At 52.9% G+C, this 27,470-nt stretch overlaps 1 protein-coding gene across 1 annotated transcript in view; it reads right to left on the reverse strand.

Moving 5' to 3' along the window:
* LOC121278340 (phosphofurin acidic cluster sorting protein 1-like) overlaps positions 1-27,470 on the reverse strand; it is a 765,476-nt gene that overhangs the window by 26,135 nt on the left and 711,871 nt on the right. The gene's annotated exons all lie outside the window — the stretch shown is intronic.

Genomic DNA, 27,470 nt, shown 5'->3' on the forward strand with positions numbered 1-27,470 from the left:
CCTCCCACAGCCCCATGTACACTCTCCCCTATCACTGACTCTACCCACCCATTTAATCCCCTCCCACAGCCCCATGTACACTCTCCCCTATCACTGACTCTACCCACCCATTTAATCCCCTCCAACAGGCCCATGTACACCCTCCCCATCACTGACTCTACCCACCCATTTAATCACCTCCCACATCCCCATGTAAACTCTCCCCCTATCACTGACTCTACCCACCCATTTAATCCCCTCCCACATCCCCATGTACACTCTCCCCCTATCACTGACTCTACCCACACATTTAATCCCCTCCCACATCCCCATGTACACTCTCCCCTATCAATGGGTTTATCCACCCACTGAATCCCCTCCCACAGCCCCATGTACACTCTCCCCTATCACTGACTCTACCCACCCATTTAATCCCCTTCCATACCTCCATGTACACTCTCCCCCTATCACTGACTCTACCCACCCATTTAATCCCCTCCCACATCCCCATGTACACTCTCCCCTATCACTGACTCTACCCACCCATTTAATCCCCTTCCACACCTCCATGTGCACTCGCCCCCTATCACTTACTCTACCCACCCATTTAATCCCCTCCCACAGCCCCATGTACACTCTCCCCCATCACTGAATCTACCCACCTATTTAATCCCCTCCCACATCCCCATGTACATTCTCCCCTTATCACTGACTCTACCCATCCATTTAATCCCATCCCACATCCCCATGTACTCTCTCCCCCTATCACTGACTCTACCCACCAATTTAATCCCCTCCCACAGCCCCATGTACACTCTCCCCTATCACTGACTCTGTCCACCCATTTAATCCCCTCCCACATCCCCATGTACACTCTCCCCTATCACTGACAATACCCACCCATTTAATCCCCTCCCACATCCCCATGTACACACTCCCCCTATCACTGACTCTACCCACCCATTTAATCCCCTTCCACACCCCCATGTACACTCTCCCCCTATCACTTACTCTACCCACCTATTTAATCCCCTCACACAGCCCCATGTACACTCTTCCCTATCACTGACTCTACCCACCCATTTAATCCCCTCCCACAGCCCCATGTACACTCTCCCCCTATCACTTACCCTACCCACCCATTTAATCTCCTTCCACACCCCCATGTACACTTTCCCCCTATCACTTACTCTACCCACCCACTTAATCCCCTCCCACAGCCCCATGTACACTCTCCCCTATCACTGACTCTACCCACCCACTTAATCCCCTCCCACAGCCCCATGTACACTCTTCCCTATCACTGACTCTACCCACCCATTTAATCCCCTCCCACAGCCCCTTGTATACTCTCCCCCTATCACTTACTCTACCCACCCATTTAATCCTCTTCCACATCCCCATGTACACTCTCCCCTATCACTGAATCTACCCACCCATTTAATCCCCTCCCACAGCCCCATGTACACTCTCCCCTATCATTCACTCTACCCACCCATTTAAACCCCTCCCACAGTCTCATGTACATTCTGCCCATCACTGACTCTACCCACCCATTTAATCCCCTCCCACAGCCCCATGTACACTCTCCCCTATCATTCACTCTACCCACCCATTTAAACCCTTCCCACAGTCTCATGTACACTCTCCCCATCACTGACTCTACCCACCCATTTAATCCGCTCCCCCAGCCTCATGTACACTCTCCCCTATCACTAACTCTACCCGCCCATTTAATCCCCTCCCAGTCTCATGTACACTCTCCCCCTATCACTGACTCTACCCACCCGTTTAATCCCCTCACACAGCCCCATGTACACTCTTCCCATATCACTGACTTTACCCACCCATTTAATCCCCTCCCACAGCCCCATGTACACTCTCCCCTATCATTCACTCTACCCACCCATTTAAAGCCCTCCCACAGTCTCATGTACACTCTCCCCATCACTGACTCTACCCACCCATTTGATCCCCTCCCCCAGCCTCATGTACGCTCTCCCCTTATCACTGACTCTACCCACCCAGTTAAACCCCTCCCACATCCCCATGTACACTCTCCCCGTATCACTGATTCTACCCACCCACTTAATCCCCTCCCACAGCCCCATGTACACTCTCCCCCTATCGCTGACTCTACACACCTATTTAATCCCCTCCCACATCCCCATGTACACTCTCCCCCTATCACTGACTACCCACCAATTTAATCCCCTCCCACAGCCCCATGTACACTCTCCCCCTATCACTTACCCTACCCACCCATTTAATCTCCTTCCACACCCCCATGTACACTTTCCCCCTATCACTTACTCTACCCACCCACTTAATCCCCTCCCACAGCCCCATGTACACTCTCCCCTATCACTGACTCTACCCACCCATTTAATCCCCTCCCAGTCTCATTTACACTCTCCCCCTATCACTGACTCTACCCACCCATTTAATCCCCTCACACAGCCCCATGTACACTCTTCCCTATCACTGACTCTACCCACCCATTTAATCCCCTCCCACAGCCACATGTACACTCTCCCCTATCACTGACTACCCGCCCATTTGATCGCCTCCCACAGCCCCATGTACACTCTCCTCCTATCATTGACTCTACCCACCCATTTAATCACCTCCCACATCCCCATGTACACTCTCCCCTTATCACTGACTCTACCCACCCATTTAATCCCCTCCCACATCCCCATATACACTCTCCCCTATGACTGACTCTACCCATCCATTTAATCCCATCCCACATCCCCCTGTACACTCTCCCCCTATCACTGACTCTACCCACCAACTTAATCCCCTCCCACAGCCCCATGTACACTCTCCCCTATCACTGACTCTACCCACCCATTTAATCCCCTCCCACATCCCCAAGTGCACTCTCCCTCTTATCACTGAGTCTACCCACCCATTTAATCCACTCCCACAGGCCCATGTACACTCTCCCCATCACTGACTCTACCCACACATTTAAACTCCTCCCACATCCCCATGTACACTCTCCCCTATCAATGGGTTTACCCACCCACTGAATCCCCTCCCACAGCCCCATCTACACTCTCGCCTATCACTGACTCTACTCACCAATTTAATCCCCTCCCACAGCCCCATGTACACTCTCCCCTATCACTGACTCTACCCACCCATTTAATCCCCTCACACAGCCCCATGTACACTCTCCCCCTATCACTGACTCTACCCACCCATTTAATCCCCTCCCACAGCCCCATGTACACTCCCCCCTATCACTGACTCTACCCACCCATTTAATCCCCTCCCACATCCCCATGTACACTCTCCCCCTATCACTGACTCTACCCACCCATTTAATACCCTCCCACAGTCTCATGTACAGCCTCCCCCTATCACTGACTCTACCCACCCATTTATTCCTCGCCCACAGTCCCATGTACACTCTCCCCTATCACTGACTCTACCCACCCATTTAATCCCCTTCCAAACCCCCATGTACACCCTCCCCTATCACTGACTCTACCCACCCATTTAATCCCCTCCCACATCCCCATATACACTCTCCCCTATGACTGACTCTACCCACCCATTTAATCCCCTTCAACACCTCCATGTACACTGTCCCCCTATCACTTACTCTACCCACCTATTTAATCCCCTCACACAGCCCCATGTACACTCTTCCCTATCACTGACACTACCCACCCATTTAATCGCCTCCCACAGCCCCATGTACACTCTCCCCCTATCAATTACTCTACCCACCCACTTAATCCCCTTCCACAGCCCCATGTACACTTTCCCCTATCACTGACTCTACCCACCCATTTAATCCCCTCCCACATCCCCATGTACACTCTCCCCCTATCACTGACTCTACCCACCCATTTAATCCCCTCCCACATCCCCATGTACACTCTCCCCTATCACTGAATCTACCCACCCATTTAATCCCCTCCCACATGCCCATGTACACTCTCCCCCTATCACTGACTCTACCCACCCATTTAATCCCCTCACACAGCCTCATGTACACTCTTCCCCATCACTGACTCTACCCATCCATTTAATCCCCTCCCCCAGCCCCATGTACACTCTCCCCTATCATTCCCTCTACCCACCCATTTAAACCCCTCCCACAGTCTCATGTACACTCTCCCCATCACTGACTCTACCCACCCATTTAAACCCCTCCCCAGCCTCATGTACACTCTCCCCTATCACTGACTCTACCCACCCATTTAATCCCATCCCAGTCTCATGTACACTCTCCCACTATCACTGACTCTACCCACCCATTTAATCCCCTCACACAGCCCCATGTACACTGTTCCCTATCACTGACTCTACCCACCCATTTAATCCCCTCCCACATCCCCATGTACACTCTCTCCTATCAATGGGTCTACCCACCCACTGAATCCCCTCCCACAGCCCCATCTACACTCTCCCCTATCACTGACTCTACCCACCCACTGAATCCCCTCCCACATCTCCATGTACACTCTCCCCCTATCACTGACTCTACTCACCAATTTAATCCCATCCCACAGCCCCATGTACACTCTCCCCTATCACTGACTCTACCCACCCATTTAATCCCCTCCCACATCCCCATGTACACTCTCCCTTATCACTGACTCTACCCACCCATTTAATCCCTTTACAAACCTCCATGTACACTCTCCCCCTATCACTTACTCTACCTGCCTATTTAATCCCCTCACACAGCCCCCTGTACACTCTTCCCTATCACTGACTCAACCCACCCATTTAATCCCGTCCCACAGCCTCATGTACACTCTCCCCTATCACTGACTCTACCCACCCATTTAATCCCCTCCCACAGTCTCATGTACATCCTCCCCCTATCACTGACTCTACCCACCCATTTAATCCTCTCCCACAGCCCCATGTACACTCTCCCCTATCACTGGCTCTACCCACCCATTTAATCCCCTCCCACATCCCCATGTACACTCTCCCCTATCAATGGGTCTACCCACCCACTGAATTCCCTCCGACAGCCCCATCTACACTCTCCCCTATCACTGACTCTACCCACCCACTGAAACCCCTCCCACATTCCCATGTACACTCTCCCCCTATCACTGACTAAACTCACCAATTTAATCCCCTGCCACAGCCCCATGAACACTCTCCCCTATCACTGACTCTACCCACCCATTTAATCCCCTTCCACACCTCCATGTATACTCTCCCCCTATCACTTACTCTACCCACCTATTTAATCCCCTCACACAGCCCCATGTACACTCTTCTCTATCACTGACTCTACCCACAAATTTAATCCCCTCCCACAGCCCCATGTACACTCTCCCCTATCACTGAGTCTACCCACCCATTTAATCCCCTCCCACATCCCCATGTACACTCTCCCCCTATCACTCACTCTACCCACCCATTTAAACCCCTCCCACAGTCCCATGTACACTCTCCCCATCACTGACTCTACCCACCCATTTAATCCCCTCCCCCAGCCCCATGTACACTCTCACCTATCAATCACTCTACCCACCCATTTCAACCCCTCCCACTCTCATGTACACTCTCCCCCTATCACTGACTCTACCCACCCATTTAATCCCCTCACACAGCCCCATGTACACTCTTCCCTATCACTGACTCTACCCACCCATTTAATCCCCTCCCACAGCCCCATGTACACTCTCCCCTATCACTGACTACCCGCCCATTTAATCCCCTCCCACAGCCCCATGTACACTCTCCCCCTATCACTCACTCTCCCCACCCATTTAATCCCCTCCCATAGTCTCATGTACATCCTCCCCCTACCAATGACTCTACCCACCCATTTAATCCTTGCCCACAGCCCCATGTACACTCTCCCCTATCACTGACTCTACCCACCCATTTAATCCCCTCCCACACCCCCATGTACACTTTCCCTCTATCACTGACTCTACCCACCCATTTAATCCCCTCCCACATCCCCATGTACACTCTCCCCTATCAATGGGTCTATCCACCCACTGAATTCCCTCCCACAGCCCCATCTACACTCTCCCCTATCACTGACACTACCCACCCACTGAATCCCCTCCCACAGCCCCATGTACACTCTCCCCCTATCACTTTCTCTACCCACCCACTTAATCCCCTTCCACAGCCCCATGTACACTCTCCCCTATCACTGACTCTACCCACCCATTTAATCCCCTCCTACATCCCCATGTACACTCTCCCCCTATCACTGACTCTACCCACCCATTTAATCCCCTCCCACATCCCCCTGTACACTCTCCCCTATCACTGACTCTACCCACCCATTTAATCCCCTCCCAGAACCCCATGTACACTCTCCCCCTATCACTCACTCTACCCACCCATTTAAACCCCTCCCACAGTCTCATGTACACTCGCCCCATCACTGACTCTACCCACCCATTTAATCCCCTCCCCCAGCCTCATGTACACTCTCCCCTATCACTGACTCTACCCACCCATTTAATCCCCTCCCACAGTCTCATGTACATCCTCCCCCTATCACTGACTCTACCCACCCATTTAATCCTCTCCCACAGCCCCATGTACACTCTCCCCTATCACTGACTCTACCCACCCATTTAATACCCTCCCACACCCCCATGTACACCCTCCCCTATCACTGGCTCTACCCACCCATTTAATCCCCTCCCACATCCCCATGTACACTCTCCCCTATCAATGGGTCTACCCACCCACTGAATTCCCTCCGACAGCCCCATCTACACTCTCCCCTATCACTGACTCTACCCACCCACTGAAACCCCTCCCACATTCCCATGTACACTCTCCCCCTATCACTGACTAAACTCACCAATTTAATCCCCTGCCACAGCCCCATGTACACTCTCCCCTATCACTGACTCTACCCACCCATTTAATTCCCTTCCACACCTCCATGTATACTCTCCCCCTATCACTTACTCTACCCACCTATTTAATCCCCTCACACAGCCCCATGTACACTCTTCTCTATCACTGACTCTACCCACAAATTTAATCCCCTCCCACAGCCCCAGGTACACTCTCCCCTATCACTGACTCTACCCACCCATTTAATCCCCTCCCACATCCCCATGTACACTCTCCCCTATCACTGACTCTACCCACCCATTTAATCCCCTCCCACATCCCCATGTACACTCTCCCCTATCACTGACTCTACCCACCCATTTAATCCCCTCCCACATCCCCATGTACACTCTCCCCTATCACTGACTCTACCCACCCATTTAATCCCCTCACACATCCCCATGTACACTCTCCATCTATCACTGACTCTACCCACCCATTTAATCCCCTCCCACATCCCCATGTACACTCTCCCCTATCACTGACTCTATACACCCATTTAATCCCCTCCCACAGGCCCATGTACACTCTCCCCATCACTGACTCTACCCACCCATTTAATCCCCTCCCACATCCCCATGTACACTCTCTCCTATCAATGGGTCTACCCACCCATTGAATCCCCTCCCACAGCCCCATCTACACTCTCCCCTATCACTGACTCTACCCACCCACTGAATCCCCTCCCACATCCCCATGTACACTCTCCCCCTATCACTGACTCTACTCACCAATTTAATCCCATCCCACAGCCCCATGTACACTCTCCCCTATCACTGACTCTACCCACCCATTTAATCCCCTCCCACATCCCCATGTACACTCTCCCCTATCACTGACTCTACCCACCCATTTAATCCCCTTACACACCTCCATGTACACTCTCCCCCTATCACTTACTCTACCTGCCTATTTAATCCCCTCACACAGCCCCATGTACACTCTTCCCTATAACTGACTCTACCCACCCATTTAATCCCCTCCCACAGCCCCGTGTACACTCTCCCCTATCACTGACTCTACCCACCCACTGAATTCCCTCCCACAGCCCCATCTACACTCTCCCCTATCACTGACTCTACCCACCCACTGAATCCCCTCCCACAGCCCCATGTACACTCTCCCCCTATCACTTACTCTACCCACCCACTTAATCCCCTTCCACAGCCCCATGTACACTCTCCCCTATCACTGACTCTACCCACCCATTTAATCCCCTCCTACATCCCCATGTACACTCTCCCCCTATCACTGACTCTACCACCCATTTAATCCCCTCCCACATCCCCTTGTACACTCTCCCCTATCACTGACTCTACCCACCCATTTAATCCCCTCACACAGCCCCATGTACACTCTTCCCTATCACTGACTCTACCCACCCATTTAATCCCCTCCCACAGCCCCGTGTACACTCTCCCCTATCACTGACTCTACCCACCCATTTAATCCCCTCCCACATCCCCATGTACACTCTCCCCTTATCACTGACTCTACCCACCCATTTAATCCCCTCCCACATCCCCATGTACACTCTCCCCCTATCACTGACTCTACCCACCCATTTAATCCCCTCCCACAGTCTCATGTACATCCTCCCCCTATCACTGACTCTACCCACCCATTTAATCCTCTCCCACAGCCCCATGTACACTCTCTCCTATCACTGACTCTACCCACCCATTTAATACCCTCCCACACCCCCATGTACACCCTCCCCTATCACTGACTCTACCCACCCATTTAATCCCCTCCCACATCCCCATATACACTCTCCCCTATCACTGACTCAACCCATCCATTTAATCCCATCCGACATCCCCATGTACACTCTCCCCCTATCACTGGCTCTACCCACCCATTTAATCCCCTCCCACATCCCCATGTACACTCTCCCCTATCAATGGGTCTACCCACCCACTGAATTCCCTCCGACAGCCCCATCTACACTCTCCCCTATCACTGACTCTACCCACCCACTGAATCCCCTCCCACATTCCCATGTACACTCTCCCCCTATCACTCACTGAACTCACCAATTTAATCCCCTGCCACAGCCCCATGTACACTCTCCCCTATCACTGACTCTACCCACCCATTTAATCCCCTTCCACACCTCCATGTACACTCTCCCCCTATCACTTCCTCTACCCACCGATTTAATCCCCTCACACAGCCCCATGTACACTCTTCTCTATCACTGACTCTACCCACCCATTTAATCCCCTCCCACAGCCCCATATACACTCTCCCCCTATCACTTACTCTACCCACCCACTTAATCCCCTTCCACAGCCCCATGTACACTCTCCCCTATCACTGACTCTACCCACCCATTTAATCCCCTCCCACATCCCCATGTACACTCTCCCCTATCACTGACTCTACCCACCCATTTAATCCCCTCCCACATCCCCATGTACACTCTCCCCTATCACTGACTCTACCCACCCATTTAATCCCCTCCCACATCCCCATGTACACTCTCCCCTATCACTGACTCTACCCACCCATTTAAACCCCTCCCACTCTCATGTACACTCTCCCCCTATCACTGACTCTACCCACCCATTTAATCCCCTCACACAGCCCCATGTACACTCTTCCCTATCACTGACTCTACCCACCCATTTTATCCCCTCCCACAGCCCCATGTACACTCTCCCCTATCACTGACTACCCGCCCATTTAATCCCCTCCCACAGCCCCATGTACACTCTCCCCCATCACTCACTCTACCCACCGATTTAATCCCCTCCCATAGTCTCATGTACATCCTCCCCCTACCAATGACTCTACCCACCCATTTAATCCTAGCCCACAGCCCCATGTACACTCTCCCCTATCACTGACTCTACCCACCCATTTAATCCCCACATACAGCCCCATGTACACTCTTCCCTATCACTGACTCTACCCACCCATTTAATCCCCTCCCACAGCCCCATGTACACTCTCCCCCTATCACTCACTCTACCCACCCATTTAATCCCCTCCCACAGTCCCATGTACATCCTCCCCCAATCACTGACTCTACCCACCCATTTAATCCTCGCCCACAGCCCCATGTACACTCTCCCCTATCACTGACTCTACCCACCCATTTCATCCCCTCCCACAGCCCCTTGTACACTCTCCCCTATCACTGACTCTACCCACCCATTTAATCCCCTCCCACATCCCCATGTACACTCTCCCCTATCAATGGGTCTACCCACCCACTGAATTCCCTCCGACAGCCCCATCTACACTCTCCCCTATCACTGACTCTACCCACCCACTGAATCCCTTCCCACATTCCCATGTACACTCTCCCCCTATCACTGACTGAACTCAACAATTTAATCCCCTCCCACAGCCCCATGTACACTCTCCCCCTATCACTCACTCTACCCACCCATTTAATCCCCTCCCACAGTCCCATGTACATCCTCCCCCAATCACTGACTCTACCCACCCATTTAATCCTCGCCCACAGCCCCATGTACACTCTCCCCTATCACTGACTCTACCCACCCATTTAATCCCCTTCCACACCTCCATGTACACTCTCCCCCTATCACTTACTCTACCCACCTATTTAATCCCCTCACACAGCCCCATGTACACTCTTCTCTATCACTGACTCTACCCACCCATTTAATCCCCTCCCACAGCCCCATGTACACTCTCCCCCTATCACTTACTCTACCCACCCACTTAATCCCCTTCCACAGCCCCATGTACACTCTCCCCTATCACTGACTCTACCCACCCATTTAATCCCCTCCCACATCCCCATGTACACTCTCCCCTATCACTGACTCTACCCACCCATTTAATCCCCTCACACATCCATGTACACTCTCCATCTATCACTGACTCTACCCACCCATTTAATCCCCTCCCACATCCCCATGTACACTCTCCCCTATCACTGACTCTATCCACCCATTTAATCCCCTCCCACAGGCCCATGTACACTCTCCCCATCACTGACTCTACCCACCCATTTAATCCCCTCCCACATCCCCATGTACACTCTCTCCTATCAATGGGTCTACCCACCCACTGAATCCCCTCCCACAGCCCCATCTACACTCTCCCCTATCACTGACTCTACCCACCCACTGAATCCCCTCCCACATCTCCATGTACACTCTCCCCTGATCACTGACTCGACTCACCAATTTAATCCCATCCCACAGCCCCATGTACACTCTCCCCTATCACTGACTCTACCCACCCATTTAATCCCCTCCCACATCCCCATGTACACTCTCCCCTATCACTGACTCTACCCACCCATTTAATCCCTTTACACACCTCCATGTACACTCTCCCCCTATCACTTACTCTACCTGCCTATTTAATCCCCTCACACAGCCCCCTGTACACTCTTCCCTATCACTGACTCTACCCACCCATTTAATCCCGTCCCACAGCCCCATGTACACTCTCCCCCTATCACTCACTCTACCCACCCATTTAAACCCCTCCCACAGTCTCATGTACACTCTCCCCATCACTGACTCTACCCACCCATTTAATCTCCTTCCCCAGCCCCATGTACACTCTCACCTATCATTCACTCTACCCACCCATTTAAACCCCTCCCCCTCTCATGTACACTCTCCCCCTATCACTGACTCTACCCACCCATTTAATCCCCTCACACAGCCCCATGTACACTCTTCCCTATCACTGACTCTACCCACCCATTTAATCCCCTCCCACAGCCCCATGTACACTCTCCCCTATCACTGACTACCCGCCCATTTAATCCCCTCCCACAGCCCCATGTACACTCTCCCCCTATCACTCACTCTCCCCACCCATTTAATCCCCTCCCATAGTCTCATGTACATCCTCCCCCTACCAATGACTCTACCCACCCATTTAATCCTTGCCCACAGCCCCATGTACACTCTCCCCTATCACTGACTCTACCCACCCATTTAATCCCCTCCCACACCCCCATGTACACTCTCCCTCTATCACTGACTCTACCCACCCATTTAATCCCCTCCCACATCCCCATGTACACTCTCCCCTATCAATGGGTCTATCCACCCACTGAATTCCCTCCCACAGCCCCATCTACACTCTCCCCTATCACTGACACTACCCACCCACTGAATCCCCTCCCACAGCCCCATGTACACTCTCCCCCTATCACTTTCTCTACCCACCCACTTAATCCCCTTCCACAGCCCCATGTACACTCTCCCCTATCACTGACTCTACCCACCCATTTAATCCCCTCCTACATCCCCATGTACACTCTCCCCCTATCACTGACTCTACCCACCCATTTAATCCCCTCCCACATCCCCCTGTACACTCTCCCCTATCACTGACTCTACCCACCCATTTAATCCCCTCCCACATCCCCATGTACACTCTCCCCCTATCAATCACTCTACCCACCCATTTAAACCCCTCCCACAGTCTCATGTACACTCTCCCCATCACTGACTCTACCCACCCATTTAATCCCCTCCCCCAGCCTCATGTACACTCTCCCCTATCACTGACTCTACCCAGCCATTTAATCCCCTCCCACAGTCTCATGTACATCCTCCCCCTATCACTGACTCTACCCACCCATTTAATCCTCTCCCACAGCCCCATGTACACTCTCCCCTATCACTGACTCTACCCACCCATTTAATACCCTCCCACACCCCCATGTACACCCTCCCCTATCACTGACTCTACCCACCCATTTAATCCCCTCCCACATCCCCATATACACTCGCCCCTATCACTGACTCTACCCATCCATTTAATCCCATCCCACATCCCCATGTACACGCTCCCCCTATCACTGGCTCTACCCACCCATTTAATCCCCTCCCACATCCCCATGTACACTCTCCCCTATCAATGGGTCTACCCACCCACTGAATTCCCTCCGACAGCCCCATGTACACTCTCCCCTATCACTGACTCTACCCACCCATTTAATCCCCTCCCACATCCCCATGTACACTCTCCCCCTATCACTGACTCTACCCACCCATTTAATCCCCTCCCACAGCCCCATGTACACTCTCCCCTATCACTGACTCTACCCACCCATTTAATCCCCTCCCACAGCCCCATGTACACTCTCCCCCTATCACTGACTCTACCCACCCATTTAATCCCCTCCAACACCCCCATGTACACTCTCCCCTATCACTGACTCTACCCACCCATTTAATCCCCTCCCACATCCCCATGTACACTCTCCCCTATCACTGACTCTACCCACCCATTTAATCCCATCCCACATCCCCATGTACACTCTCCCTATATCACTGACTCTACCCACCCATTTAATCCCCTCCCACATCCCCATGTACACTCTCCCTCTATCACTGACTCTACCCACCCATTTAATCCCCTCCGACAACCCCATGTACACTCTCCCCTATCACTGACTCTACCCACTCAGTTAATCCCCTTCCACAGCCCATGTACACTCTCCCCATCACTGACTCTACCCACCCATTAATCCCCTCCCACATCCCCATGTACACTCTCCCCTATCACTGGGTCTACCCACCCACTGAATCCCCTCCCACAGCCCCATCGTACACTCTCCCCTATCACTGACTCTACCCACCCACTGAATCCCCTCCCACATCCCCATGTACACTCTCCCCATCACTGACTCTACTCACCAATTTAATCCCATCCCACAGCCCCATGTACACTCTCCCCTATCACTGACTCTACCCACCCATTTAATCCCCTCCCACATCCCCATGTACACTCTCCCCTATCACTGACTCTACCCACCCATTTAATCCCCTTACACAGCTCCATGTAGACTCTCCCCCTATCACTTACTCTACCTGCCTATTTAATCCCCTCACACAGCCCCATGTACACTCTTCCCTATCACTGACTCTACCCACCCATTTAATCCCCTCCCACAGCCCCATGTACACTCTCCCCTATCACTGACTCTACCCACCCACTGAATCCCCTCCCACAGCCCCATCTACACTCTCCCCTATCACTGACTCTACCCACCCACTGAATCCCCTCCCACAGCCCCATGTACACTCTCCCCCTATCACTTACTCTACCCACCCACTTAATCCCCTCCACAGCCCCATGTACACTCTCCCCTATCACTGACTCTACCCACCCATTTAATCCCCTCCTACATCCCCATGTACACTCTCCCCCTATCACTGACTCTACCACCCATTTAATCCCCTCCCACATCCCCCTGTACACTCTCCCCTATCACTGACTCTACCCACCCATTTAATCCCCTCCCACAGCCCCGTGTACACTCTCCCCTATCACTGACTCTACCCACCCATTTAATCCCCTCCTACATCCCCATGTACACTCTCCCCTATCACTGACTCTACCCACCCATTTAATCCCCTCCCACATCCCCATGTACACTCTCCCCCTATCACTGACTCTACCCACCCATTTAATCCCCTCCCACAGTCCCATGTACACTCTCCCCCTATCACTGACTCTACCCACCCATTTAATCCCCTCCCACATCCCCATGTACACTCTCCCCTATCACTGACTCTACCCACCCATTTAATCCCCTCACACAGCCCCATGTACACTCTCCCCTATCACTGACTCTACCCACCCATTTAATCCCCTCCCACAGCCCCATGTACACTCTCCCCTATCACTGACTCTACCCACCCATTTAATCCCCTCCCACATCCCCATGTACACTCTCCCCTATCACTGACTCTACCCACCCATTTAATCCCCTCACACATCCCATGTACACTCTCAGCCTATCACTGACTCTACCCACCCATTTAATCCCCTCCCACAGTCCCATGTACACTCTCCCCTATCACTGACTCTACCCACCCATTTAATCCCCTCCCACAGCCCCATGTACACTCTCCCCTATCACTGACTCTACCCACCCATTTAATCCCCTCCCACATCCCCATGTACACTCTCCCCTATCACTGACTCTACCCACCCATTTAATCCCCTCCCACATCCCCATGTACACTCTCCCCTATCACTGACTCTACCCACCCATTTAATCCCCTCCCACATCCCCATGTACACTCTCCCCTATCACTGACTCTACCCACCCATTTAATCCCCTCCCACAGCCCCATGTACACTCTCCCCTATCACTGACTCTACCCACCCATTTAATCCCCTCCCACACCCCCATGTACACTCTCCCCTATCACTGACTCTACCCACCCACTTAATCCCCTCCCACAGCCCCATGTACACTCTCCCCTATCACTGACTCTACCCACCCATTTAATCCCCTCCCACATCCCCATGTACACTCTCCCCCTATCACTGACTCTACCCACCCATTTAATCCCCTCCCACACTCCCATGTACACTCTCCCCCTATCACTGACTCTACCCACCCATTTAATCCCCTCCCACAGCCCCATGTACACTCTCCCCCTATCACTGACTCTACCCACCCATTTAATCCCCTCCCACAGCCCCATGTACACTCTCCCCTATCACTTACTCTACCCACCCATTTAATCCCCTCCCACATCCCCATGTACACTCTCCGCCTCTCACTGACTCTACCCACCCATTTAATCCCCTCCCACATCCCCATGTACACTCTCCCCCTATCACTGACTCTACCCACCCATTTAATCCCCTCCCACATCCCCATGTACACTCTCCCGCTATCACTGACTCTACCCACCCATTTAATCCCCTCCCACATCCCCATGTACACTCTCCCCTATCACTGACTCTACCCACCCATTTAATCCCCTCCCACATCCCCATGTACACTCTCCCCTATCACTGACTCTACCCACCCATTTAATCCCCTCCCACAGCCCCATGTACACTCTCCCCTATCACTGACTCTACCCACCCATTTAATCCCCTCCCACATCCCATGTACACTCTCCCCTATCACTGACTCTACCCACCCATTTAATCCCCTCCCACAGCCCCATGTACACTCTCCCCTATCACTGACTCTACCCACCCATTTAATCCCCTCCCACAGCCCCATGTACACTCTCCCCTATCACTGACTCTACCCACCCATTTAATCCCCTCCCACAGCCCCATGTACACTCTCCCCTATCACTGACTCTACCCACCCATTTAATCCCCTCCCACAGCCCCATGTACACTCTCCCCTATCACTGACTCTACCCACCCATTTAATCCCCTCCCACAGCCCATGTACACTCTCCCCTATCACTGACTCTACCCACCCATTTAATCCCCTCCACAGCCCCATGTACACTCTCCCCTATCACTGACTCTACCCAACCATTTAATCCCCTCTCACACCCCCATGTACACTCTCCTCTATCACTGACTCTACCCACCCATTTAATCCGCTCCCACATCCCCATGTACACTCTCCTCTATCACTGACTCTACCCACCAATTTAATCCCCTTCCACATCCCCATGTACACTCTCGCCTATCACTGACTCTACCCACCCATTTAATCCCCTCCCTCATCCCCATGTACACTCTCCCCCGTCACTGACTCTACCCACCCACTTAATCCCCTCCCTCATCCCCATGTACACTCTCCCCTATCACTGACTCTACCCACCCATTTAATCCCCTCCCACAGCCCCATGTACACTCTCCCCCTATCACTGACTCTACCCACCCATTTAATCCCCTCCCACAGCCCCATGTACACTCTCCCCTATCACTGACTCTACCCACCCATTTAATCCCCTCCACAGCCCCATGTACACTCTCCCCTATCACTGACTCTACCCACCCATTTAATCCCCTCCACAGCCCCATGTACACTCTCCCCTATCACTGACTCTACCCACCCATTTAATCCCCTCCCACAGCCCCATGTACACTCTCCCCCTATCACTGACTCTACCCACCCACTTAATCCCCTCCACAGCCCCATGTACACTCTCCCCTATCACTGACTCTACCCACCCATTTAATCCCCTCCCACAGCCCCATGTACACTCTCCCCTATCACTGACTCTACCCACCCATTTAATCCCCTCCCACATCCCCATGTACACTCTCCCCTATCACTGACTCTACCCACCCATTTAATCCCCTCCCACATCCCCATGTACACTCTCCCCTATCACTGACTCTACCCACCCATTTAATCCCCTCCCACATCCCCATGTACACTCTCCCCTATCACTGACTCTACCCACCCATTTAATCCCCTCCACAGTCCCCATGTACACTCTCCCCTATCACTGACTCTACCCACCCATTTAATCCCCTCCCCACAGCCCCATGTACACTCTCCCCTATCACTGACTCTACCCACCCATTTAATCCCCTCCCACATCCCCATGTACACTCCTCCCCTATCACTGACTCTACCCACACATTTAAACCCTCCCACATCCCATGTACCCTCTCCCCTATCACTGACTCTACCCACCCATTTAATCCCCTCCCACATCCCAATGTAAACTCCCCGTATCAGTGACTCTACCTCCCCATTTAATGCCCTCGCACACCCCCATGAACACTCTCCCCCTCTCACTGACTCTACCCACCCATTTAATCACCTCCCTCATTCCCATGTACACTCCCCTCTATCACTGACTCTACCCACCCATTTAATCCCCTCCCACAGCCCCATGTACACTCTCCCCTATCACTGACTCTACCCACCCATTTAATCCCCTCCCACAGCCCCATGTACACTCTCCCCTATCACTGACTCTACCCACCCATTTAATCCCCTCCCACAGCCCCATGTACACTCTCCCCTATCACTGACTCTACCCACCCATTTAATCCCCTCCCACAGCCCCATGTACACTCTCCCCTATCACTGACTCTACCCACCCATTTAATCCCCTCCCACAGCCCCATGTACACTCTCCCCTATCACTGACTCTACCCACCATTTAATCCCTCCCACAGCCCCATGTACACTCTCCCCTATCACTGACTCTACCCACCCATTTAATCCCCTCCCACATCCCCATGTACACTCTCCCCTATCACTGACTCTACCCACCCATTTAATCCCCTCCCACAGCCCCATGTACACTCTCCCCTATCACTGACTCTACCCACCCATTTAATCCCCTCCCACAGCCCCATGTACACTCTCCCCTATCACTGACTCTACCCACCCATTAATCCCCTCCCACAGCCCCATGTACACTCTCCCCTATCACTGACTCTACCCACCCATTTAATCCCCTCCCACAGCCCCATGTACACTCTCCCCTATCACTGACTCTACCCACCCATTTAATCCCCTCCCACAGCCCATGTACACTCTCCCCCTATCACTGACTCTACCCACCCATTTAATCCCCTCCCACAGCCCCATGTACACTCTCCCCTATCACTGACTCTACCCACCCATTTAATCCCCTCCCACAGCCCCATGTACACTCTCCCCTATCACTGACTCTACCCACCCATTTAATCCCCTCCCACAGGCCCCATGTACACTCTCCCCTATCACTGACTCTACCACCCATTTAATCCCCTCCCACATCCCCATGTACACTCTCCCCCTATCACTGACTCTACCCACCCATTTAATCCCCTCCCACAGCCCCATGTACACTCTCCCCTATCACTGACTCTACCCACCCATTTAATCCCCTCCAACATCCCCATGTACACTCTCCCCCTATCACTGACTCTACCACCCATTTAATCCCCTCCCACATCCCCATGTACACTCTCCCCTATCACTGACTCTACCCACCCATTTAATCCCCTCCCACAGCCCCGTGTACACTCTCCCCTATCACTGACTCTACCCACCCATTTAATCCCCTCCCACATCCCCATGTACACTCTCCCCTATCACTGACTCTACCCACCCATTTAATCCCCTCCACATCCCCATGTACACTCTCCCCTATTACTGACTCTACCCACCCATTTAATCCCCTCCCACAGCCCCATGTACACTCTCCCCCTATCACTGACTCTACCCACCCATTTAATCCCCTCCCACATCCCCATGTACACTCTCCCCTATCACTGACTCTACCCACCCATTTAATCCCCTCCCACAGTCCCCATGTACACTCTCCCCTATCACTGACTCTACCCACCCATTTAATCCCCTCCCACAGCCCCATGTACACTCTCCCCTATCACTGACTCTACCCACCCATTTAATCCCCTCCCACATCCCCATGTACACTCTCCCCTATCACTCACTCTACCCACCCATTTAATCCCCTCCCACATCCCCATGTACACTCTCCCCCTATCACTGACTCTACCCACCCATTTAATCCCCTCCCACATCCCCATGTACACTCTCCCCTATCACTGACTCTACCCACCCATTTAATCCCCTCCCACATCCCCATGTACACTCTCCCCTATCACTGACTCTACCCACCCATTTAATCCCCTCCCACAGCCCCATGTACACTCTCCCCTATCACTGACTCTACCCACCCATTTAAACCCTCGCACATCCCCATGTACCCTCTCCCCTATCACTGACTCTACCCACACATTTAAACCCTCCCACATCCCATGTACCCTCTCCCCTATCACTGACTCTACCCACCCATTTAATCCCCTCCCACATCCCAATGTAAACTCTCCCCGTATCAGTGACTCTACCTCCCCATTTAATGCCCTCGCACACCCCCATGAACACTCTCCCCCTCTCACTGACTCTACCCACCCATTTAATCACCTCCCTCATTCCCATGTACACTCCCCTCTATCACTGACTCTACCCACCCATTTAATCCCCTCCCTCATCCCCATGTACACTCCCCTCTATCACTGACTCTACCCACCCATTTAATCCCCTCCCTCATCCCCATGTACACTCTCCCCCTATCACTGACTCTACCCACCCATTTAATCCCCTCCCACACCCCCATGTACACTCTCCCCCTATCACTGACTCTACCCACCCATTTAATCCCCCTCACACATCCCCATGTACACGCTCCCCTATCACTGATCTACCCACCGATTTAATCCCCTCCCACATCCACATGTACACCCTCCCCTTATCACTGCCTATACCCACCGATTTAATCCCCTCCCACAGCCCCATGTACACTCTCCCCTATCACTTACTCTACCCACCCATTTGCTCCCCTCCCACAACCCCATGTACACTCTCCCCCTATCACTGACTCTAGCCACCCATTTAATCCCCTCCCACATCCCCATGTACACTCTCCCCTATCACTGACTCTAACCACCCATTTAATCCCCTCCCACATCCCCATGTACACTCTCCCCTATCACTGACTCTACCCACCCATTTAATCCCCTCCCACTTCCCCATGTACACTCTCCCCCTATCACTGACTCTACCACCCATTTAATCCCCTCCACACTCCCCATGTACACTCTCCCCCTATCACTGACTCTACCCACCCATTTAATCCCCTCCCTCATTCCCATGTACACTCACCTCTATCACTGACTCTACCCACCCATTTAATCTCCAACCACACCCCCATGTACACTCTCCCCTATCACTAACTCTACCCACCCATTTAATCCCATCCCACAGCACCATATACACTTTCCTCCTATCACTGACTCTACCCACCCAATTAATCCTCTCCCTCATCCCCATGTACACTCTCCCCTATCACTGACTCTACCACCCATTAATCCCCTCCCACAGCCCCATGTACACTCTCCCCTATCACTGACTCTACCCACCCATTTAATCCCCTCCCACATCCCCCATGTACACTCTCCCCTATCACTGGACTCTACCCACCCATTTAATCCCCTCCCACATCCCCATGTACACTCTCCCCTATCACTGACCTCTACCCACCCATTTAATCCCCTCCCACATCCCCATGTACACTCTCCCCTATCACTGACTCTACCCACCCATTTAATCCCCTCCCACAGCCCCATGTACACTCTCCCCTATCACTGACTCTACCCACCCATTTAATCCCCTCCCACAGCCCCATGTACACTCTCCCCTATCACTGACTCTACCCACCCACTTTAATCCCCTCCCACAGCCCATGTACACTCTCCCCTATCACTGACTCTACCCACCATTTAATCCCCTCCCACAGCCCATGTACACTCTCCCCTATCACTGACTCTACCCACCCATTTAATCCCCTCCCACAGCCCCATGTACACTCTCCCCCTATCACTGACTCTACCCACCCATTTAATCCCTCCCACAGCCCCATGTACACTCTCCCCTATCACTGACTCTACCACCCATTTACTCCCCTCCCACAGCCCCCTGTACACTCTCCCCTATCACTGACTCTACCCACCCACTTTAATCCCCTCCCACAGCCCATGTACACTCTCCCCTATCACTGACTCTACCCACCCATTTAATCCCCTCCCACAGCCCCATGTACACTCTCCCCCTATCACTGACTCTACCCACCCATTTAATCCCCTCCCACATCCCCATGTACACTCTCCCCTATCACTGACTCTACCCACCCATTTAATCCCCTCCCACAGCCCCATGTACACTCTCCCCTATCACTGACTCTACCCACCCATTTAATCCCCTCCCACAGTCCCCATGTACACTCTCCCCCTATCACTGACTCTACCCACCCATTTAATCCCCTCCACATCCCCATGTACACTCTCCCCCTATCACTGACTCTACCCACCCATTTAATCCCCTCCCACATCCCCATGTACACTCTCCCCCTATCACTGACTCTACCCACCCATTTAATCCCCTCCCACAGCCCCATGTACACTCTCCCCAATCACTGACTCTACCCACCCAATAAATCCCCTCCCAAATCCCCATGTACACTCTCCCGCTATCACTGACTCTACGCACCCATTTAATCTCCTCCCACATCCCCATGTACACTCTCCCCCTCTCACTGACTCTACCCACTCTACCCATTTAATCCACTCCTACATCCCCATGTACAATCTCCCCTTATCAATGCCAATACCCACCGATTTAATCCCCTCCGACATCCCCATGTACACTCTCCCCTATCACTGACTCTACCCACCCATTTAATCCCCTCCCACATCCCCATGTACACTCTCCCCTATCACTGACTCTACCCACCCATTTAATCCCCTCCGACAGCCCCATGTACACTCTCCCCTATCACTGACTCTACCCACCCATTTAATCCCCTCCCACATCCCATGTACACTCTCCCCTATCACTGACTCTACCCACCCATTTAATCCCCTCCGCACAGCCCCATGTACACTCTCCCCTATCACTGACTCTACCCACCCATTAATCCCCTCCCACATCCCCATGTACACTCTCCCCCTATCACTGACTCTACCCACCCATTTAATCCCCTCCCACAGCCCCATGTACACTCTCCCCTATCACTGACTCTACCCACCCATTAATCCCTCCCACAGCCCCATGTACACTCTCCCCTATCACTGACTCTACCCACCCATTTAATCCCTCCCACAGCCCATGTACACTCTCCCCCTATCACTTACTCTACCCACCCACTTTAATCCCCTTCCCACAGCCCATGTACACTCTCCCCCTATCACTGACTCTACCCACCCATTTAATCCCCTCCCACATCCCATGTACACTCTCCCTATCACTGACTCTACCCACCCATTTTAATCCCCTCCCACATCCCCATGTACACTCTCCCCTATCACTGACTCTACCCACCCATTTAATCCCCTCCCACATCCCCATGTACACTCTCCCCTATCACTGACTCTAACCCACCCATTTTAAACCCCTCCCACTTCCCCATGTACACTCTCCCCCTATCACTGACTCTACCCACCCATTTAATCCCCTCCCACAGCCCCATGTACACTCTCCCCTATCACTGACTCTACCCACCCATTTTATCCCCTCCCACAGCCCCATGTACACTCTCCCCCTATCACTGACTCTACCCGCCCACTTTAATCCCCTCCACAGCCCCATGTACACTCTCCCCCTATCACTGACTCTACCCACCCATTTAATCCCCTCCACAGCCCCATGTACACTCTCCCCCTATCACTGACTCTACCCACCCATTTAATCCCCTCCCACAGTCCCCATGTACACTCTCCCCCATCACTGACTCTACCCACCCATTTAATCCCCTCCCACAGCCCCATGTACACTCTCCCCCTCTCACTGACTCTACCCACCCATTTAATCCCCTCCCACAGCCCCATGTACACTCTCCCCCTATCACTGACTCTACCCACCCATTTAATCCCCCGCACACATCCCCATGTACACTCTCCCCTATCACTGACTCTACCCACCCATTTAATCCCCTCCCACAGCCCCATGTACACTCTCCCCTATCACTGACTCTACCCACCCATTTAATCCCCCTCCCACATCCCCATGTACACTCTCCCCTATCACTGACTCTACCCACCCATTTAATCCCCTCCCACATCCCCATGTACACTCTCCCCCTATCACTGACTCTACCCACCCATTTAATCCCCTCGCACACCCCCATGTACACTATCCCTATCACTGACTCTACCCACCCATTTAAACCACTCCCACACCATCATGTACACTCTCCCCCTATCACTGACTCTACCCACCCATTTAATCCCCTCCCACAGCCCCATGTACACTCTCCCCTATCACTGACTCTACCCACCCATTTAATCCCCTCCCAATCCCATGTACACTCTCCCCTATCACTGACTCTACCACCCATTTAATCCCTCCCACATCCCCATGTACACTCTCCCCTATCACTGACTCTACCCACCCATTTAATCCCCTCCCACAGCCCCATGTACGCTCTCCCCTATCACTGACTCTACCCACCCATTTAATCCCCTCCCACAGCCCCATGTACACTCTCCCCTATCACTGACTCTACCCACCCATTTAATCCCCTCCCACAGCCCCATGTACACTCTCCCCTATCACTGACTCTACCCACCCATTTAATACCCTCCCACAGCCCCATGTACACTCTCCCCTATCACTGACACTACCCACCCATTTTAATCCCCTCCCACAACCCCATGTACACTCTCCCCTATCACTGACTCTAACCCACCATTTAATCCCCTCCCACATCCCATGTACATACTCCCCTATCACTGACTCTACCCACCCATTAATCCCCTCCAATCCCCATGTACACTCTCCCCTATCAATGGGTCTACCCACCCACTTAATCCCCTCCCACAGCCCCATGCTACACTCTCCCCTATCACTGACTCTACCCACCCATTAATCCCCTCCCACATCCCCATGTACACTCTCCCCTATCATGACTCTACCCACCAATTAATCCCCTCCACATCCCCATGTACACTCTCCCCTATCACTGACTCTACCCACCCATTTAATCCCCTCCCACAGCCCCATGTACACTCTCCCCTATCACTGACTCTACCCACCCATTTAATCCCCTCCCACATCCCCATGTACACTCTCCCCTATCACTGACTCTACCCACCCATTTAATCCCCTCCCACAGCCCCATGTACACTCTCCCCTATCACTGACTCTACCCACCCATTTAATCCCCTCCCACAGCCCCATGTACACTCTCCCCTATCACTGACTCTACCCACCCATTTAATCCCCTCCCACATCCCCATGTACACTCTCCCCTATCACTGACTCTACCCACCCATTTAATCCCCTCCCACAGCCCCATGTACACTCTCCCCTATCACTGACTCTACCCACCCATTTAATCCCCTCCCACAGCCCCATGTACACTCTCCCCTATCACTGACTCTACCCACCCATTTAATCCCCTCCCACAGCCCCATGTACACTCTCCCCTATCACTGACTCTACCCACCCATTTAATCCCCTCCCACAGCCCCATGTACACTCTCCCCTATCACTGACTCTACCCACCCATTTAATCCCCTCCCACAGCCCCATGTACACTCTCCCCTATCACTGACTCTACCCACCCATTTAATCCCCTCCCACAGCCCCATGTACACTCTCCCCTATCACTGACTCTACCCACCCATTTAATCCCCTCCCACAGCCCCATGTACACTCTCCCCTATCACTGACTCTACCCACCCATTTAATCCCCTCCCACAGCCCCATGTACACTCTCCCCTATCACTGACTCTACCCACCCATTTAATCCCCTCCCACAGCCCCATGTACACTCTCCCCTATCACTGACTCTACCCACCCATTTAATCCCCTCCCACAGCCCCATGTACACTCTCCCCTATCACTGACTCTACCCACCCATTTAATCCCCTCCCACAGCCCCATGTACACTCTCCCCTATCACTGACTCTACCCACCCATTTAATCCCCTCCCACATCCCCATGTACACTCTCCCCTATCACTGACTCTACCCACCCATTTAATCCCCTCCCACAGCCCCATGTACACTCTCCCCTATCACTGACTCTACCCACCCATTTAATCCCCTCCCACAGCCCCATGTACACTCTCCCCTATCACTGACTCTACCCACCCATTTAATCCCCTCCCACAGCCCCATGTACACTCTCCCCTATCACTGACTCTACCCACCCATTTAATCCCCTCCACAGCCCCATGTACACTCTCCCCTATCACTGACTCTACCCACCCATTTAATCCCCTCCCACAGCCCCATGTACACTCTCCCCTATCACTGACTCTACCCACCCATTTAATCCCCTCCCACAGCCCCATGTACACTCTCCCCTATCACTGACTCTACCCACCCATTTAATCCCCTCCCACATCCCCATGTACACTCTCCCCTATCACTGACTCTACCCACCCATTTAATCCCCTCCCACATCCCCATGTACACTCTCCCCTATCACTGACTCTACCCACCCATTTAATCCCCTCCCACAGCCCCATGTACACTCTCCCCTATCACTGACTCTACCCACCCATTTAATCCCCTCCCACAGCCCCATGTACACTCTCCCCTATCACTGACTCTACCCACCCATTTAATCCCCTCCCACATCCCCATGTACACTCTCCCCTATCACTGACTCTACCCACCCATTTAATCCCCTCCCACATCCCCATGTACACTCTCCCCTATCACTGACTCTACCCACCCATTTAATCCCCTCCCACATCCCCATGTACACTCTCCCCTATCACTGACTCTACCCACCCATTTAATCCCCTCCCACAGCCCCATGTACACTCTCCCCTATCACTGACTCTACCCACCCATTTAATCCCCTCCCACACCCCATGTACACTCTCCCCTATCACTGACTCTACCCACCCATTTAATCCCCTCCCACAGCCCCATGTACACTCTCCCCTATCACTGACTCTACCCACCCATTTAATCCCCTCCCACAGCCCCATGTACACTCTCCCCTATCACTGACTCTACCCACCCATTTAATCCCCTCCCACAGCCCCATGTACACTCTCCCCTATCACTGACTCTACCCACCCATTTAATCCCCTCCCACAGCCCCATGTACACTCTCCCCTATCACTGACTCTACCCACCCATTTAATCCCCTCCCACAGCCCCATGTACACTCTCCCCTATCACTGACTCTACCCACCCATTTAATCCCCTCCCACAGCCCCATGTACACTCTCCCCTATCACTGACTCTACCCACCCATTTAATCCCCTCCCACAGCCCCATGTACACTCTCCCCTATCACTGACTCTACCCACCCATTTAATCCCCTCCCACATCCCCATGTACACTCTCCCCTATCACTGACTCTACCCACCCATTTAATCCCCTCCCACATCCCCATGTACACTCTCCCCTATCACTGACTCTACCCACCCATTTAATCCCCTCCCACAGCCCCATGTACACTCTCCCCTATCACTGACTCTACCCACCCATTTAATCCCCTCCCACAGCCCCATGTACACTCTCCCCTATCACTGACTCTACCCACCCATTTAATCCCCTCCCACAGCCCCATGTACACTCTCCCCTATCACTGACTCTACCCACCCATTTAATCCCCTCCCACAGCCCCATGTACACTCTCCCCTATCACTGACTCTACCCACCCATTTAATCCCCTCCCACAGCCCCATGTACACTCTCCCCTATCACTGACTCTACCCACCCATTTAATCCCCTCCCACACCCCATGTACACTCTCCCCTATCACTGACTCTACCCACCCATTTAATCCCCTCCCACAGCCCCATGTACACTCTCCCCTATCACTGACTCTACCCACCCATTTAATCCCCTCCCACAGCCCCATGTACACTCTCCCCTATCACTGACTCTACCCACCCATTTAATCCCCTCCCACAGCCCCATGTACACTCTCCCCTATCACTGACTCTACCCACCCATTTAATCCCCTCCCACATCCCCATGTACACTCTCCCCTATCACTGACTCTACCCACCCATTTAATCCCCTCCCACAGCCCCATGTACACTCTCCCCTATCACTGACTCTACCCACCCATTTAATCCCCTCCCACAGCCCCATGTACACTCTCCCCTATCACTGACTCTACCCACCCATTTAATCCCCTCCCACAGCCCCATGTACACTCTCCCCTATCACTGACTCTACCCACCCATTTAATCCCCTCCCACAGCCCCATGTACACTCTCCCCTATCACTGACTCTACCCACCCATTTAATCCCCTCCCACATCCCCATGTACACTCTCCCCTATCACTGACTCTACCCACCCATTTAATCCCCTCCCACAGCCCCATGTACACTCTCCCCTATCACTGACTCTACCCACCCATTTAATCCCCTCCCACAGCCCCATGTACACTCTCCCCTAT

The sequence above is a fragment of the Carcharodon carcharias genome, chromosome 5 (genome assembly GCF_017639515.1).
Source record: "Carcharodon carcharias isolate sCarCar2 chromosome 5, sCarCar2.pri, whole genome shotgun sequence".
NCBI lineage: Eukaryota > Metazoa > Chordata > Chondrichthyes > Lamniformes > Lamnidae > Carcharodon > Carcharodon carcharias.